This window comes from Odocoileus virginianus, chromosome 28, assembly GCF_023699985.2.
Source record: "Odocoileus virginianus isolate 20LAN1187 ecotype Illinois chromosome 28, Ovbor_1.2, whole genome shotgun sequence".
NCBI classification, from domain to species: domain Eukaryota; kingdom Metazoa; phylum Chordata; class Mammalia; order Artiodactyla; family Cervidae; genus Odocoileus; species Odocoileus virginianus.
In genome coordinates, this window is record NC_069701.1 from 25,846,244 (window position 1) to 25,862,320 (window position 16,077).

Here is a 16,077-nt window from a genome sequence, read left to right on the forward strand (position 1 = left end):
CCTGGAAACCCAAGGAATAATATCATCCTTTTAGTGGCTTCCAGGATGGGACTAGGACCAGCACCCCAAGGGGTCAGGCCCTATAGGACAAAAAGAACGGAGCTATTCATGGAGGATTAACTGCAATGCTAGTTAGCTGTTATTACCCACAGTTTACAGATGAACTGAGGCTCCTAGCAAAGGAGTGACGTGCCTGAGGTCACATAGTGGGCTCAGGTGTAGCTCAAGGTTACACCGTGGGCCCACGTGGAATCCAAGGGCATGCAGCAGGCCCAGGTGGAGTCCAGGGGCACACGGTGGGTCCAGGTGGAGTGTGGCAGATGATGTGGCTGAGGGAGCAGGTCATTGTCTCCACCCGTCCTCCTGTCCCTGTCTTTTCTGCAGCAGACCCTACTCCAGCCTCACTGTTACTCAGAAGCAGAGCATCAGTGTGACCCCACCTCTCCCCACACACCCCTCCCCGAACCATCTACCTTGGCCAGTTCATGACTAAGGTGAACAGACACACCCACAGTAGGTACAATACGCCAGGCATTGTTCTGAGATTTAAAACTATCAGCTTGTTAATATGCTCATCTTCATAACAACCTATGAGGTTGGTGCTGTTTTTATCCCCATTTTCCAGACGAGGACACGAGGCCCAAGGGAGGGATAACTATGAACAGAAGCCTCGCGTGTTAGTTACTCACAAGGGCCCTGTGTACCTTCCCGTGGCTGTCACGCGCCCACAGCGCCCATGTGGAGCCTGATCAACCCGTGTCACAGGGACTCAGCACCCGGAGGCTTGGAGGATACTAGCCTGTCCAGGGAGTCTCTAGCGGCAGGACCTTGGGCTGTGAATCAAAGAGTCTCTGGCTCTAAGGACCGTGTTCTCATCTACAGCGAGCGGATCGCTATGCCTGGACCTGGAGGAACTGCTAAAGAAGGGGATGTCTTGTGAGCTACGTGTCCTGGGATGCCACAGATGAACGGACAACGGGACATGGGACCTTGACGTCCACCGAGCTCCCGGCCCACAGTGCCATCTGTGCTTCGCGTGCAGTCTCTCCTGTAACCTAGTGATTGCCATTCAGAGCAGAACCGCTCCCATTTTACACCAAAGAAACCCAGATCAGAGAGGCAAAGTGACCTGCCCAAGGTCACACAGCTAACGAATGGGGTTTGATCTGAGGTTTTTGACTTCTAAGCTTGTATTTTTTCCCCACGCCTTACTCTGCAGACACAGATACACAGCTGAGGAAAACAGGGCCTAGTGGGCAGGCTGTTCTCCACTGGGAGAGTCGGGGTGGACACAGAGGTCTCGGATATTGGCTGCTGCCCAGCTGGGGACACGGGGCTCCAAACTGGGGCCCAGCTGTCAGCAAGAGACGGCCCTGAGCAGGGAGCCGCTGGGGAATGTCCCCGAGCAGCACTGGGGATGGCAGCCGGGCAGAGACAGAGGTCCACGCGGCGCAGAGAGTGTGTGGAAGGCGGGAAGGTAGTAGGTTTTCAACTTGATGAGATCTTGGCTGGGTCTCTGAGGAATCTCATTAAAAATCAAATTGGCCCTGAATTGTGGGAGTAACACTTTTTATTCTGATTTGAGCTTTACAAATTAGATTTCATAGGACATTTTCATCAGCTCTGTGTGGTGGGGTGATTTTTTTTTTTCTTTTTCTGTCTCTTCAAGTTCTCTGTTGTAATTAGACTGCTTCTGGCACCAAACAAGAGAGAGAGAAGGAGGGAAGAGATGAGAGGAGACAGGGAGGGAGAGAGTGCAGAAGGAACCAGAGGGTGAGGGGATGGGATGAGCAGGAGAGAAAGAGTGGAGAGGAAGAGAGAGACAAGGGAAGAAGGCAGGGAGGTGGGGGGGGAGAGGGAGGAGCTGGGATGATGGAGAGGCTGCGTGGGCAGCAGACCAGTCCTCTCCCAGGCCCCTTCTCCAAGGCTCTGATGACGATTTCACAGTGCATTCTTTTATCTCAAAACCTTTCTTGCAAGAAGGACAGTGTCAAGACAGCCACCACAGCTGCCAGAGATTGTGTGATCAGAGAGAATTAGCAGGTTGTCAGCTGGGAGCCAGGGGTGGGGGTGGGGGTTGAGGTGAACAAGCCCTCCGCAGCAGAGCCTGAACCCCAGGAACGCCCGTGAACAGGGAGGCCTCTGGTGGGAGCACCCCCTTGCTTCCGCTTGGTATCAGCGAGGGGACCCAGAAAGCTGGGGCACAAGGGGCATCCCAGGGGGAGGTGTGGGCCGGGGCAAGGGTGAGAAGCCTGAGGATGGCAGGGATGGCGGTCCCCCAGGGAGAGGAAGGGCTGTCACCATGGAGACCGGGGCTGGCAGGGCTGGGAGGGGAAGGTCCCGGGAAGCAGGTGTGGAGGTGGACACTGAGCCGTCACTACTTCTCCTTGGAGGCTGCCTCAGAGCCAGGAGTTGGGGCAGGGCCGACAGAAGGGAGCCTGAAAGGAAGGGAACAGGAGCGAGCCTCCAGTGGACTGGGGTCCCCTGATCTACTCCAGCAGGCTTCAGAGAGAGCTTTCGGCTCTCATATGTTGTCTGTTTGGATCCCCTCAACTTTTCCACGGAAAGAATGTTTCTGGAGGGAGATTGGTACCCAGGATAGTCCCAACAGGCTGCCCCAAAAGACATGGTTTGCAAATTATTTAGGGGGAGGGTGCACTCTGACAATTTGCCTTTTCATCATGTTTATTCTGGCTATACCGGCTGGCATGTGGAATCTTAGTTCCCCTGACCAGGGATCGAACTTGTAACCCCTGCAGTGGACAAGCGGAGTCTTAACCAATGGACTGCCAGGGAAGTCCTCAGCAAAATTTTAATTTTTGCGCATTAAATTCAAGCCACTAAGAATGATTTTCTCTTTCAAATTAATGAGATGCTTTCTCAAGTAGAACCTAAGCTGGGTGTCACTTCTAGAGGAGATGAAGGTTACAGCACTGAAGATGGAGAGGAGGTCAAGGGATGGACCGGTGGGACAGGCCCAGGGGCCTCCCTTTCAGGCTGAGAAGCCCCTGGGGATGCGACGGGCAGACCATGGAGGGAGGTTCTTGTTTGAAGAATGTCCTTACCAGTTCCTTCACTTGTGACTTTCCAGTCCAGAGAGGCGAAAGGCAAAGGATCATTTTCTATAACCTCCAGGGCATTATATTGCATAGGCAAGAAGCTCCTCAAGATGCTTCATTTATTCAGCACATACTTATTGAGACTGCCAGGAGGCAGCAATTGCATTGTTTGGTGAGAAGGGGGTGAATGCGACCTGGTCTGTCCCTCCAGGCGCTCACACCTGTGGCCTCCGCAGCCCCCAGCATCTGGCAGCTCTGATCCAAGCAGAGCGTGTGCTGCCCCCACCAGGGTCCTACTCTCACTGTGGACTCAACCCCGTCAGGTTTCTGCCTCAGCTTCCCATCTTGTCCAATGGCCTTCTCCTGGTGTGGAGCCCGGCAGCTCATGTGACCTCCCTTCTCAGGCTTTATTTTTATTTAGTTACTTATTTAAAAAAAAAAAAAAACTGGCATATAGTTGATTTACAATGTTGTGTTCCTTTCAGGTGTACGGCAAAGAGATTCCATATTATATATATTTGTATATTCTTTTTCAGATTCTTTTATATTATAAGTTATAACAAGATATTGAATATAGTTCCCTATGCTATGCAGCAGGTCTATTTTATATATAGTAGTTGTGTATCTGTTAATCCCAAACTCCTAACTTATCCCTCCCCCACTTTTCCCCTTGATAGCCATAAGTTTGTTTTCTATGTCTGCAATTCTGTTTTATAAATAAGCTCATTTGTATCATTTTTTTTAGCTTCCACATATAAGTGATATCATACGATATTAGTCTTTCTCTGTCTGTTCAATCTCTGGGTCGGAAAGATCCCCTGGAGGAGGGCATGGCAACCCACTCCAGTATTCTTGCCTGAGAATTCCCATGGACAGAGGAGTCTGGCGGGCTGCAGTCCAAGGGGTCCCAAAGAGTTGGACGCGACTGAGCGACTAAGGACAGCATAGCACTTACTATTGTAAAACTCGTTATTATATTGGAGAAGGAAATGGCAGCCCACTCCAAGATTCTTGCCTGGAGAATCCCATGGACAGAGGAGCCTGGAAGGCTACAGTCCATAGTGTTGCAAAGAGTTATTATATATTAATATACAGTTATTATATTAATAATATAGTATTATAGTTATATTAATAACCATATCATATTAATATATTATTAATTATATATTGACATACAGCATTATTATATACTACATATAATCTATAATATTATTACATATATTATTATACACAAGGTGGTATATTATTACATATATAATATTACTTATTAGCCATATTGTATTAATATAATTAATGTTATAGTTATTAGTATAATACTATTATTGGGCCTTTCCTGGAGGTCCGGTGGTTAAGACCCTGCATTTCCACTGCAGGGGGTACAGGTTCAATCCCTGATCAGGGAGCTAGGATCCCACATGCCTTGGGGCCAAAAAACCAAAACATAAAACAGAAGCAACACTGTAACAAATTCAATAAAGACTTTAGAAATGGTCCACATTAAAAAATCTTTAAAAGTATAATACTATGATTATATAAGTATTATTATGTAGCTAGTTATGTATTATAAACAGTATTTTTATTCTCATAGAATTAATAAATAGCTGGCTTTCATTGAATGAACCACATGAATTAAGAGGTTTACAGGGGTTGTTTGAATTCTCTCCAAAGTTAGTCCTATGGAATGGGTTCCCCATGAGACCCACGGGCAGATGCGGTCGCTAGGAGCCCAGGGCACTGAGCGATGGAGAAGGGGCTGTGGGCCAGCAGTCCTGTGTCAGAGCCGCAGCCTGCGGTCCTTTCCTAGACAGTCCTCAGGCCCCGGGGACGCACAGACCCACCTGAAACCCCCCTCCCCTGCTCTTGACGGAACTGAAAAGTCTCCAGAAACGTCAAAGGAGCGGGCCAGGGAGGAAACCCATCTGGAACGCTCCTGCATTTGAGGGGTCAGGGGGAGGGTGAGGTGTGGTCCTGGTGGTGGCAGCAGGCCATCTTTCCTATGTCCCTCCCTGGAGGATGGTCCCATCCCAGGAAGGGAGAGGCCCTCCAGGGTCGTTTCAGAGCCCCTGAGGTCACTTTCCCTGGCCCGTGTGTCTCATGGCATGCCCAGGCGGCTGTGACCTGCCCATGCCAAGACAGCAGCTCACCAACTCTGTGACTTGCCTCTACCACGCCGAGGCGGGGCGGTGGAGGGAGCCTGTGTCTCCACACTGAGCCCAGAGAGGGGACGTGACCCCCCAAGGTTCACTGAGTCAGGATTAGGGTCTGGCTCTCACAGAGCCCCCAGCTCAGCAGGCCAGGGGCGGGAGCGGAGGTGGAAGTCTGAGCAGGTGGGGGCTTTGGGAGCCTTCTCTCCAAACCTCAGGAAGCAGGGGCTGCCTCCGGAGGGAAGGATGAAGAGCAGGGTGGGCTCTGGGGAGCCCCAGGCTTTGAGTCACCTGTGTGTTTCTCGTGCTCTGAGTCCAGATGGGGGTGGAGGCCGGGGCTGTCGATGGGGGGAGAAAGGATGAGGTGGCGGCAGGTGGTGGCAGGACTCTCAGCTCCTCAGCACGAGGAGGGACAGGTGCAGCTGCTGTGCGGCCTGAGGCGGGGGGAGGCACTGGAAGAAGCCCCCGGGGCCCCCTCACCCCTGTACCAGCCCGGCTCCGAGCCTCCCCGCCCCCGGCCCTGCTGCCCTGTCCTGCTGCCGGCTGCTCCCTGCCCTCTGCTCTCCTCTCAGCATCTCTCACGACTTCTCCAGACTGTCCTCAACGCCCACCCCCACTACCCCCCTCACTCCCTCATCTGCACCAGCCAGTCAGGCTCCCCAAAGGGGCTGCCCCTCTCAGCCCTGACCACATGGCCCCTCACTGCAGTCTCTTTTTTGAGGACTCACCGCAGGTCACATTAACATGGATTGAGCCATCACCATCTGGCTCTGGGAGGTCCCCACTGTCTTCCAGTAGAACATTTAAAATGCTGAAGACCCCATGACTGTCTATGAGCTCACACACCTCTGGCCCCTGATCTGAGGTCACCTCTCAATTCCCAGCTACCTCCTGGGGAGGGAAGAGGCACTCTGCTGGCTGAGGTTGGTAGGACCAACCCACCAGGAGTGATGTCTTTACATCAGTGTTCCGGGGACCTGGCTGCCTCAGTGTGCACGTGCGTGTGTGTGCTCACGTGTGTGCATGTGTGTGTGTGCATGTGTGTGTGTGCGCATGTATGTTGATGGGTTGAATCAGTTGGCTTCCAGGCCCCACCCCTTCTTTAGCCAGACCTTTTCTGCTTCTATTCCTTGTCAACCACTCACCATTTTGGTCAAATAAACTCTTCTCATTCGTTTGAATATTTGAAAGCCTCTGGTTTAGAATTTTGGGGGGTGGAATGTTTCCTGGGACTAAAACACACGCTGAGAAGGTCAAGGCTTCTGTCTGCTGTCAGAGTTGCTGTGGAGACTCCTGGAAGGGACTGTGGGCTGGACAGCCTTTAAGGTCCCAGGGGCTTCTGGCGCTGTTGCCTGACTCAGTCTGTGTGGGTGTGTGGGGAGGGGGCGTGGGGGCAGGGAACAGGTAGGAAGAGGTTCCATGGTGCCCGGGGTCCTCCATGCCAGACTCCAAGGAGGGTGCTCACCCAACCCTACCAGCCGTAACTCTCAGCCCTGACCTTCTGGGGACAGCCTGGTGCTCCAGTGACCTAAGTCTGTTGCTACCCCTATAGGCACACGTGTTTGTGTCTCTCCCCAGTCGCCGATCTGGTGGTCAGGTGGTCCCATGGTGGTGTGAGAGGCAGCCCTCTGTGGGGTCAGTGTGAACTAGTGCAGAGAGCAAGGGGTGTGGGGTTAGTTAGTGTAACAGGAGAGACAGGCTCAGAGCAAACTGCACTGGAGCCTGATGTGCGGAGCAGGGGCGCTGACGTCCACATGTGCCCTGTGATCCCCCATCTCAGTCGTGCTCAGAGGTCAGACTGGAGGTGGTCAGGAGATGGTGTGGGGCGTGCACGACCTCCTCCTCTCCTCCCTCTGGGCGCCTTACTTTTGTAGTTTTCATCACTATTCGTGAGCCTTTCCTGAGCCCAGGACTGTTAAAGCTGGAGCCACAAGGGGATCCCAGAGCTGGGAAAGGAGGCTTTGCAAGCCTGAAGCTGGACCGATTAGAACCTGCTTCTCCCCATGAGCCATGCAGGTGAGGGATGTGAACATTTGAGGCCCCTACAGCCCTGCCTTTGCCGGCTTCAGTCTCCTGGAGCTGCCTGCCCAGCCAGGCAGAAAAGGCTCAGATGTCACCGTCTGCTCTGTTATTAGTGACCAATTGGGGAAGGTTTAAGAATAGATGTGCCGGGACTATTTGTCGCTAGCTTTCTCCCAGCCCAGAGCACGCAAATTGCCTCTTCTGAGATTAAGGGAAGTGGCCCTGGTCCTGAGAAGCAGACAGATGGAAGCAGGGAAGGGGAGGCAGGGGCCAGCTCAGCGGCCGGCTGACACCAGGACAGAGCCCGGCTGTGGGGCGGAGAAGGACCAGGGCAGGATGGCTCCGGTCGTGCCTGGAAGCCCGAGTCTTGACTTCTATGGCTCTTTGGGGGCTCAGCACACGCCCAGCTCCTAATCCAGTAGGATGAGCTTTGGGAAATTTCTGGAACATCCTACTGTGACCCACTTGGGGGTTTTGGGGTTATATTCTAGCCCCCTGGCTAATAATAAAACTGATTGTTATGGGGTGTAATGGTACCCATGATGTGCCATGGGCCACAGGCAGGGGATGGTTCACCCCAACAACCTCCAAGACCCCTGGCCAGGTGTGGGGTGCTGATGAGGTATCTTCCATGACAAGGAGCTTAGTGTCTGGAGGAGACAAATCTATGCACAGGGAACTAAAATACGAGGTGCCCCAGGACTTCCCTGGCAGACCAGTGGTTAAGAATCTGCACTTCTATTGCAGGGGGCACAGGTTCTATCACTGGTCGGGGAACTAAGATCCCACATGATGCCTGGTGCAGCCAAAAATAAATAAATTAAAAAAAAAAAAACCTTAAAATAAAAAGTGCGCCAAATGAGGTATAAAGAAAGTCCCAAGGATGTAACAAAACAGAAACAGACTCAAAGATTACAAAGAACAGACTAGTGATTACCAGCAGGTAAAGGAAGGGAGGAGGAAGCGGGGAGGGGTAGCGGATTACGAGGTGCAAATGACGGTAGAAAATAAACAAGCCACAAGGATATATTCTACAATACAGGGGATAGAACTAATATTTTGATAACTATAAATGAAGTATAACCTTTGAGAATTGTGAATCACTATGCTGTACACCTGAAATCTACATAATAATAAAGAAAGTCTCAAGGAAGAAAGAGCTTTTCTTTTGGGGGATATGAGTCACAGAAGGACTGGCCTTTTAAAAAAAAATATTTATTTGGGTCTTTGTTATAGCATGCACACTTAGTTGCCCTGCGGCATATGGGATCTTAGTTCTCTGACTAGAGGTCAAAACCACGTCCCCTGCAGTGGAAGGTGGCTTCTTAACCACTGGACCACCAGGGAAGTCCCAGAGCTGGCTTCGGAAATAGCCTGGACGGGTAGGCAAGGTGAGGTCAAGGAGGGAATGTTTCCTGGGATGTAGATGGTGTAGGTAAAGTACGGAAGTCAGAACGCATTCCGGGAATAACAGGACGGATGCTACAAGGTCCAGGCTGGATCTCTGGCTCTGTCGCCACCGCTGTGCACCCCTGGGGAAACTGCCTAGTCACTCTGAACCTCAGCTTCCCTGTAGAATGCTTGTCAAGTTGTCTGTGAGGATGGACAGGACTCTTGAGGAAAGCTCACAGGGCTCTGCATGCCCTCTCACTGCGAACCTGGTGTGATGGGCGCATGGCCTGTGTGTGTAGGATGCACAGGAGAACACAGTAGGTCCAGTTGCACAGGCCCTCGAATGCACGCTAAGAGGTTTTCACCGATAAGAAACCATCCCTGGTGTTGACCCACAGGCTCAGATCTGAGTTTGAGAAAGATCACGGTGGCAGCAGGGAGGCAGATGGATAAAGGAGAAGAATCCAAAGGCAGAAAGACTGATCTGGAGGATTTTGCTCATAAGGGATCAGGCTAAAGCTCTAGGAGCTACTGGAGGTGGCACTGAGCTAGCAAGCTATTGAGTTTGATGGGAGATGAGGAGCACAGAGGCATAAAGGTCCCCCCTCTCCCTGGGCTGCAGGACGGGGTGAATGGGTAACTGGGGGAGCCACTTCTATCTCAGGGAAAGAAGCAGATTGGGGGGCTAGTGAATTCAGTTGTAAATATGTTGATAGGGGTGCAGAATCGCTCAGGAGAAGACACCCTGGATGTAGTAGGTCTGGAGGAAGAAGGTGGGATTCATCCACACTTACTGAGCATCACTATGGCTCAGGCAGTGGGAGGTGTTTTCGTTATGTATCCTCTCATTGGGTGTTGACCTGAGAGCTCATCTGCTAACCTGGAAGGTTATAGGCATTGATGTGACTAAGACAGACACAGCTGCTCCAGGCTGGGAGTACTGAGGACAACTGTCTAACTCCTGTCAAGGTTCACACAGGCTTTGAGCCCTGTTGGGTTGGAAAGAAGTCAATCTTCTTCTTTTGAACCAGGACTGGAAATACAGAGAAGCCAGAAGGACAGACAGGTGTGGAAGACAGGACTTCCCTCCATTGTCTGTTTCTCCTGGACCTGTGCTGGGAGAGAGAGGGGCTGGGACATGACTTCAACCTCCACACTGCTGTTTGCAGCTGTCTGTAGCCTTGATTCTGAAACACGGCTGAAGAGAAGCTTGCTAATAGCATGAATGTTCCAGAAACTGTGCTGGACATTTATGGGGGCTTATATGGGAGAGGCTGACTGTTCTTCCCAGGGCTGGGTGAGGGGTACAATTTCCTAGTTCTCCCACTTCGTTTCTGGCCTGAGCTGGGGCGGCCGGGCGGCCTACGATTCTCCCAGCCTCTCTCGACTCTCCCCAGGACACGCAGCCCGCCAAGGTTATCCTGGACAGCACGGGGCTCTAATGAAAAACAATGGGACTGGCCGAGGCAGGGTGACTCCAAAGGCACTATAAATCCTTCGCCTCCTGATTATCAGCCTGTGGCCCCAGCTCCAGCCTGCGCTGAGCTCATTAGTGGCTGGGAGAGGATCCTCCATCCATTCAGTCAAGTTCTGGATGCCAAGAACACACTGATAAGGGCTGCCGGAAACACTTGTGCCTGCGTGCCTGTGAAGGGGCCCAGCCACCCTGCCCGCTGGATGTCTGACCGGGACGGGAAATAACAGTGTGGGCTGCGGCGGTGGCCATGGGGGTCGGTGGAAACGGGGGACAATCGGGCAGCCCGTGAAGGCTGGGACCCTGCATGTCATCCCAGCAGGAGGGCCTTGCTGCTGGCTGGCCAGGGGCCCAGGCTAAGCCCCGCTCCTCCCTCTGTGTCTCGGGGTGCTGTCTTCGGGACTGGAATATGTGCTCCCTGAACCATTTTGGGGGCAGGGTAGGGAGCAGCATGAGACGAAGAAAGCGCATCTGAAGAGCAGTGATGGGCTGTCATTGGCCCGAGAGGCAGCGGTCGGCATCGGTCATGGGCGGACAGAATTTCCATGTACACTCTTAGAGGACAGCAGCTTGGGAACTGCTGGGATGGGCTGGAGGTGGGGCTGTGGACCACGGACCCCACGATGTCCCGGGAGTCATGTCCCCTTTTATATGAGATGATCTGGACACAGGAAGCTGTGTCCTGACCATGAGCACCCAGGCCCAGAAGGAACCCATGTGGTGCTGCTTCTGCTGACTCTTAGCTGTGTGCCCTTGAGCCTGACCCTTCCCATCTCCAAGACTCAGCTCCCATCTGTAAATGCAGGGTTCGGACCAGAAGTCAGTCCCTCAGGTGCTCCCTTTAAGCCCCAATGTTCAGTGTTCTGGTTTATTCAATGTATTAGAAATGTTCTGAAAATTTATTTGTTTGGCCACACCACACGACATGAGGGATCTTAGTTCCCCGACCAGAGATTGATAGAGGGAGAGGTTAAGGCTGAAAAGAAAAAAAACAAGGCACAAGAAAGTAAAAGCAAATCGCCCAAGCCGATTTGGTCTGTTTGGGGAAGATCTATGTCCTAACTATCATTTTTTTTGTTTTTAAAAAACAAGGGTTCATATTACTTCATTCAATCCCGTATTTGTCTTTTTCTTTTTGACTTACTTTACTTAGTATGATAATCTCTAGTTGCATCCATGTTGTTGCAAATGCATTGTTTTGTTCTTTTTTAATGACTGAGTAATATTCTACTGTATAGATGTACCACATCTTCTTATTCATTCATTTCTGGTGGACATTTGGTTTGCTTCCATGTCTTGGCTATTGTAAATAGTGCTGTTGTGAATATAGGGGTGCATGTAGATTGAATTACAGTTTTGTGCAGGACTGGGATTGCTGGATAATATGGTAATTCTATTTTTAGTTTTCTGAGGAACCTCCATACTGTTCTCCATAGTGGTTGCACTAACTTAAATCCCTACCAACAGTGTAGGAGGGTTCCCTTTATTCCACACCCTCTCAGCCTTTGTTATGTGTAGATTTTTTAATGATGGCCATTTTGATTGGTGTGGGGTGGTATCCCACTGTAGTTTTGACAATCCATTCTCAAAAATCTTATGTACAGAGAGAAGCAAGGGTGTGGATAATCCAAAATGATGGACATTTCAAAACAATGAATAATTCGAAGTAACATTTATTTTCAACATGAGAATGCGTTTTGGTATTCATGCTTGAATATGGATGTGTTTGATGTTCTGGGAATTTCTAATACTTAAAAAAAGCCACAAAAGAACCCAGTGATGAAGCTCCCTCTGGCCTGCTGCTCAGCTGGGTAGAGAACATCACCCTTTGTACTGGTCCACTCACCCGCCCCAGCCTGCTTGTCGCTATGGCTCACACTTTCTCCAGGAGAGGATGGAGATCTTAGCTAATTTTGCCTTTAAAGGACTTTCATTCCCTTTGGGCCTCATGCAAATAAGAAAAAAATAAGAAGCTGTGAAATGTTAACAGAGGACTTCATTAAGTAGTCTTGGTGATAGCATTTGCCAGGAATGGGGACAATTTGCTAGCAGACAATTGAGAGCTGACTATATATGCGTCCTAATTAAAATCGTAATTCTTCTTCTCATCGCGCTGGGATTCTGGGTCCTGTCTTCTGGCTGCTCTAGGATATTAACCACAGCTAAGTCTTGCATATGCTTTACACATTACAAAGTTCTTCACATACCTTATTTTACTTAATCCACCCTCCTGACACTCTTTGGAGAAGGTTCTATCATCACCCTGATGTAGACACTTGAATGCCAAGGTTTAAAGCCATGACCAGCCAAGGTCCCACTGCAAGAGTGTGCCCCATGCCAGCCCTTTTCTGCATCACCTGACCTCTCCCATCACCACCTAACCATGGCCCTGGCAGGGGCTCAGATGATTTACATCAAACCCTGAGAAGGCCGCAGCAAAGAAAACAAAATAAAGCTAAATTTTACTACTGCCCCTTATTTTTGTTTTGAGTGTTTGAAGTGGAGATGTGGGTAAAGGAGAGATTTTGTGCTAGAAGCACTTTGAGAGGAAGGCAAGGGAGTGTGTGTGTTAACGGGAGTGCCAGATGGACTGAGGCTGGGTCACTGAGCCCAGGCATCGCAGGAGGTGAGCTGGTGGCAGGAGGGATAGGACTGGCAGGTGCAGATCTCCCTGGAAGCAGTAGCCTCAAGTCCAGGGGAGCTATTTTCACGGCAACAATCTTGAGGAATAGAGAGAATCATTTCCACTTTATGGATTAGGAAATGGAAACTCGAGAGGTTAAGAAACCCACCCAAGGTCACAGCGTGTGCTGGAGGCTGGTGTTTGAACCATTTGACTCCAGTTCTGGACTTTGGTTGACAGTCTCCGGTAAGCATAGACCATGATTGAGCTATATAGTTTCCTCTTCAGAAAGCAGAGGCTGACAACTGTTTTTCCCAGCTGTGCTCCCAAAATACACTGGAAGCTGACGGGACACCTACTTCTTACTGCTGGACACACGCCCCATCTCACCTGCAGATCACAATCAACCAGAGACTCCGCTGATCTTCCCTGGCACTCCTGGACCTGAGATCATCTCCATAAATGACCATTTAGGGCAAAAGTCATCCACAGCCAGGCAGAGGCACGGCCCGCCCTGCCGCCTTTTACAAAGGCCGATTCCCTGGAATGGCTTTCTTAGCTCAGTCCCGGGCTGTGAGAAAAATGATTTCCATTCCCTGCACGGCTGGAGCCTTGGGCCTTTGCCACAGCCACTGTGATGGGGAGCATCTCTTCTGCTGTAAAGGCAACCCAAGGAGGACCAGCTGGTACCCAGTCATGCCCTTCCACTGGGCATGGGATGGGGGACCGTGAATGGGAGTCTTCCTGGGAGCCCACCCCCATCCCGGGACATCTCTGTTTCCAGTCTGGAGTGCCACCAGAGGTCCAGACGGCTCCTCTAATAGAAAAGTTACTCATGACTTCACTGGAGGGAACAGAGCAGCTTTCAAGCCTCCTCCCTGAAATGCAACAATATCTGGTACCACTTGGCGTCTTGGGGAGAGAATTCATGTCCATAATTAGTTACTGTATATCACCGTTAGTACTCTGCTCAGGATTTACTGGGCAAACACAGTTTAACTGCACAATAACTACAGTCCTTGCTGCTTATTGGGTAATTTACTAAGGCTGGGAGGATGGGGCGGGAGGGACTCTGAATAGGAGGTATTGTAACCCCTTGAATCAAACTTTATGAGTTTGGGCTTGGCAGAGAGGAGGCAGCTGGTAGCCAGCTCTCGTTGCTTTGTTTTGCAGACTTGGCTGACAGACTGCTTCCTTCCCTTTCTTTATTGCGGGAGAGGTCTGGGGACGCAGATCTGGGGCTGCCCGGGGCTGCCTGGGGCTACAGAAGGCTTCTGGTAGAGAGGGTCTTTGGATGAAGACAAAGAAACTCAGCGGGAAGCCAGCAGCAGGAACCCACTTGGTGTCCTAGGGGCTCCATCCGGTCCTTCCATTTATCCCCTCCAGCAGGCCTCTTTCTGTATCTGGGCCAGTGGGTGGGTGGGTGGGTGGGGCTACAGGGAATCGGCCTTGGCTGGCAGCATCGTGATAATCTGAAACCCTCTCCCCTCTCACAAGTGCCATGTTGCTGGGGAGAAGCCATTCCTGGACGCCTCCCAGCCTCAATCTGCTTGAGCAAAGTCTGTCTTTGTTTGGCCCTAAACTCCCCTAACCTATTTAGACCACAGAGAAGGGGAAGAGACACAATAATGAAAAACACAACGTGCAACATTGCCTTACCCAATCTAATAAATTACTCGGTACCCGGCTGCCAGCTTAAACTAAGCCCAATATTGCCTGCAGTAATTATTTGGATCAAATGCAGTTTATCTGCTTCATATTTGTGCTTCTGTGCTCAGTGGTAACTTATAAATGTCATCGTGGTGTTTATTCGTTATAATGAAACTTAATGGCATCAGAGGCCAGGAGAAGAGCTGGTGGGTCGGCAGGTTTAAAACAATCTCTTCCATCTCTGAAGAAGGGATGAGCCAAGATAACACGGAACTGCCCCGCAGGGAAGAGGTCTGTAGGAATGGTAGTGTGCTCATGCGGTGGGATGGATGGAAAGAGCCAGGAGCCTCCTCTAGAGGCGTCCATCAGGAGGCGGAGAAGACTTGGCTGGGTTTAACCCTGGCACTGCCCCCATCTGTCCTTGCTTCATCTTCTGAGGACATTTATGGGGGGAAGGTATTCAGTCTTTACAGCACTCGATGGCTGGCCAGATAAGAGATGGAGGCTGTCTAGGGTCTTGGGAGGCAACGATCTTGATGGATGGGGATAGAAATTAGAACCTCAAGGGCCGACTGTGCAACCTCTTAAAGGAGGTTTGGAAGAAGGCAGTGGGGGAGGGTGGAAAACAAAAGGAGGGTACCCTGGCGGGCCAAGAGGGATGGCCAGGCAGGTAGAGGGAGCACAAGGCATGAACAGAATAGGGAGGAGCTGGCGGGGTGGAGGAAGCATGCCCACCAGCTCTGCATAAGTACGGACACAGATGTGGCATCGGTGTAGAATGAAGGGTCCTGGCTTCATACAACCCCGGACTCTGCCATCAACTAGCCGTATGGCTTTGGGCCAGTTATTTACCTTTCCCGAGTTTTATTTTCTCCTGTGGAAGATGGCAGTAATAACAGACCCCTCTCAGGACTGCGGTGATGATTATACGAGGTGATGTGTATAAAGCGATGGACGCAGCATTTGGCACTCTGTGGCCGTGGCAGTGACTGGCACGTGCTAGGTGTTCCATGGCGGTCTGCTGAGTGAAAACGTGAATACGACACTTCCCACCTGTGTGCACTGCAAAGCCATCTTCCAAACACCAGCGCTTGGCTGGAACCTAGGAGCCATGAAAGGCTGGTCTTAACACTCCTTTTTACAGTGTGGACGCAGAGGCCCAGGGTGGTGACAGTCACTTGCCCAAGGCTACCCAGCTGGTATATGGAGTGGGCGCTGGCTCTCCTGCCTCCCAGGACAGGGGTCCCTGGGCCAGTATGGGCTGGACAGCTCCCCATCTGGGTGGAGGCCTGAGCTCTTCTTTCCAACTGGCTGCCCTGCTCCTCCGAGTCAGTCATGGGCCTGGAGCTGTGCTGACATCCCAGCTGAACGTGGAGGCAGAAGCAGGAGGGGGTGTCTCTGTCCATTTCTTCTTTATACTACCTTTGGTGTTCACTCATGAAATATTCATTCTGTCCCCTCAGTGACACGCTCATACAAGGCTCCCAACGTCATAAATATGGATGAAAATGATTAGTCATTGTTATTTCTCCCCCTAGCCAGTCCCCTCCCGCAGTACGTCTCCTGTTTTGGTCTGAGCACAAGTGGGGCTGAATTGAGGGTGTTGACCTAGAACACTAATAATACTGCCTTGCGTTTCATGGTTCGTCATGCAAAGCATCAGTACAACCATTGTGCGTGTTTTATCATGGCAACAAATTCACGGAGGAAAGA

General features: G+C 51.0%; 1 protein-coding gene across 3 annotated transcripts in view; it reads right to left on the bottom strand.

Annotated features, from left to right (window-relative positions):
• KIRREL3 (kirre like nephrin family adhesion molecule 3) overlaps positions 1-16,077 on the bottom strand; it is a 592,142-nt gene that overhangs the window by 96,736 nt on the left and 479,329 nt on the right. The window lies entirely within an intron of this gene.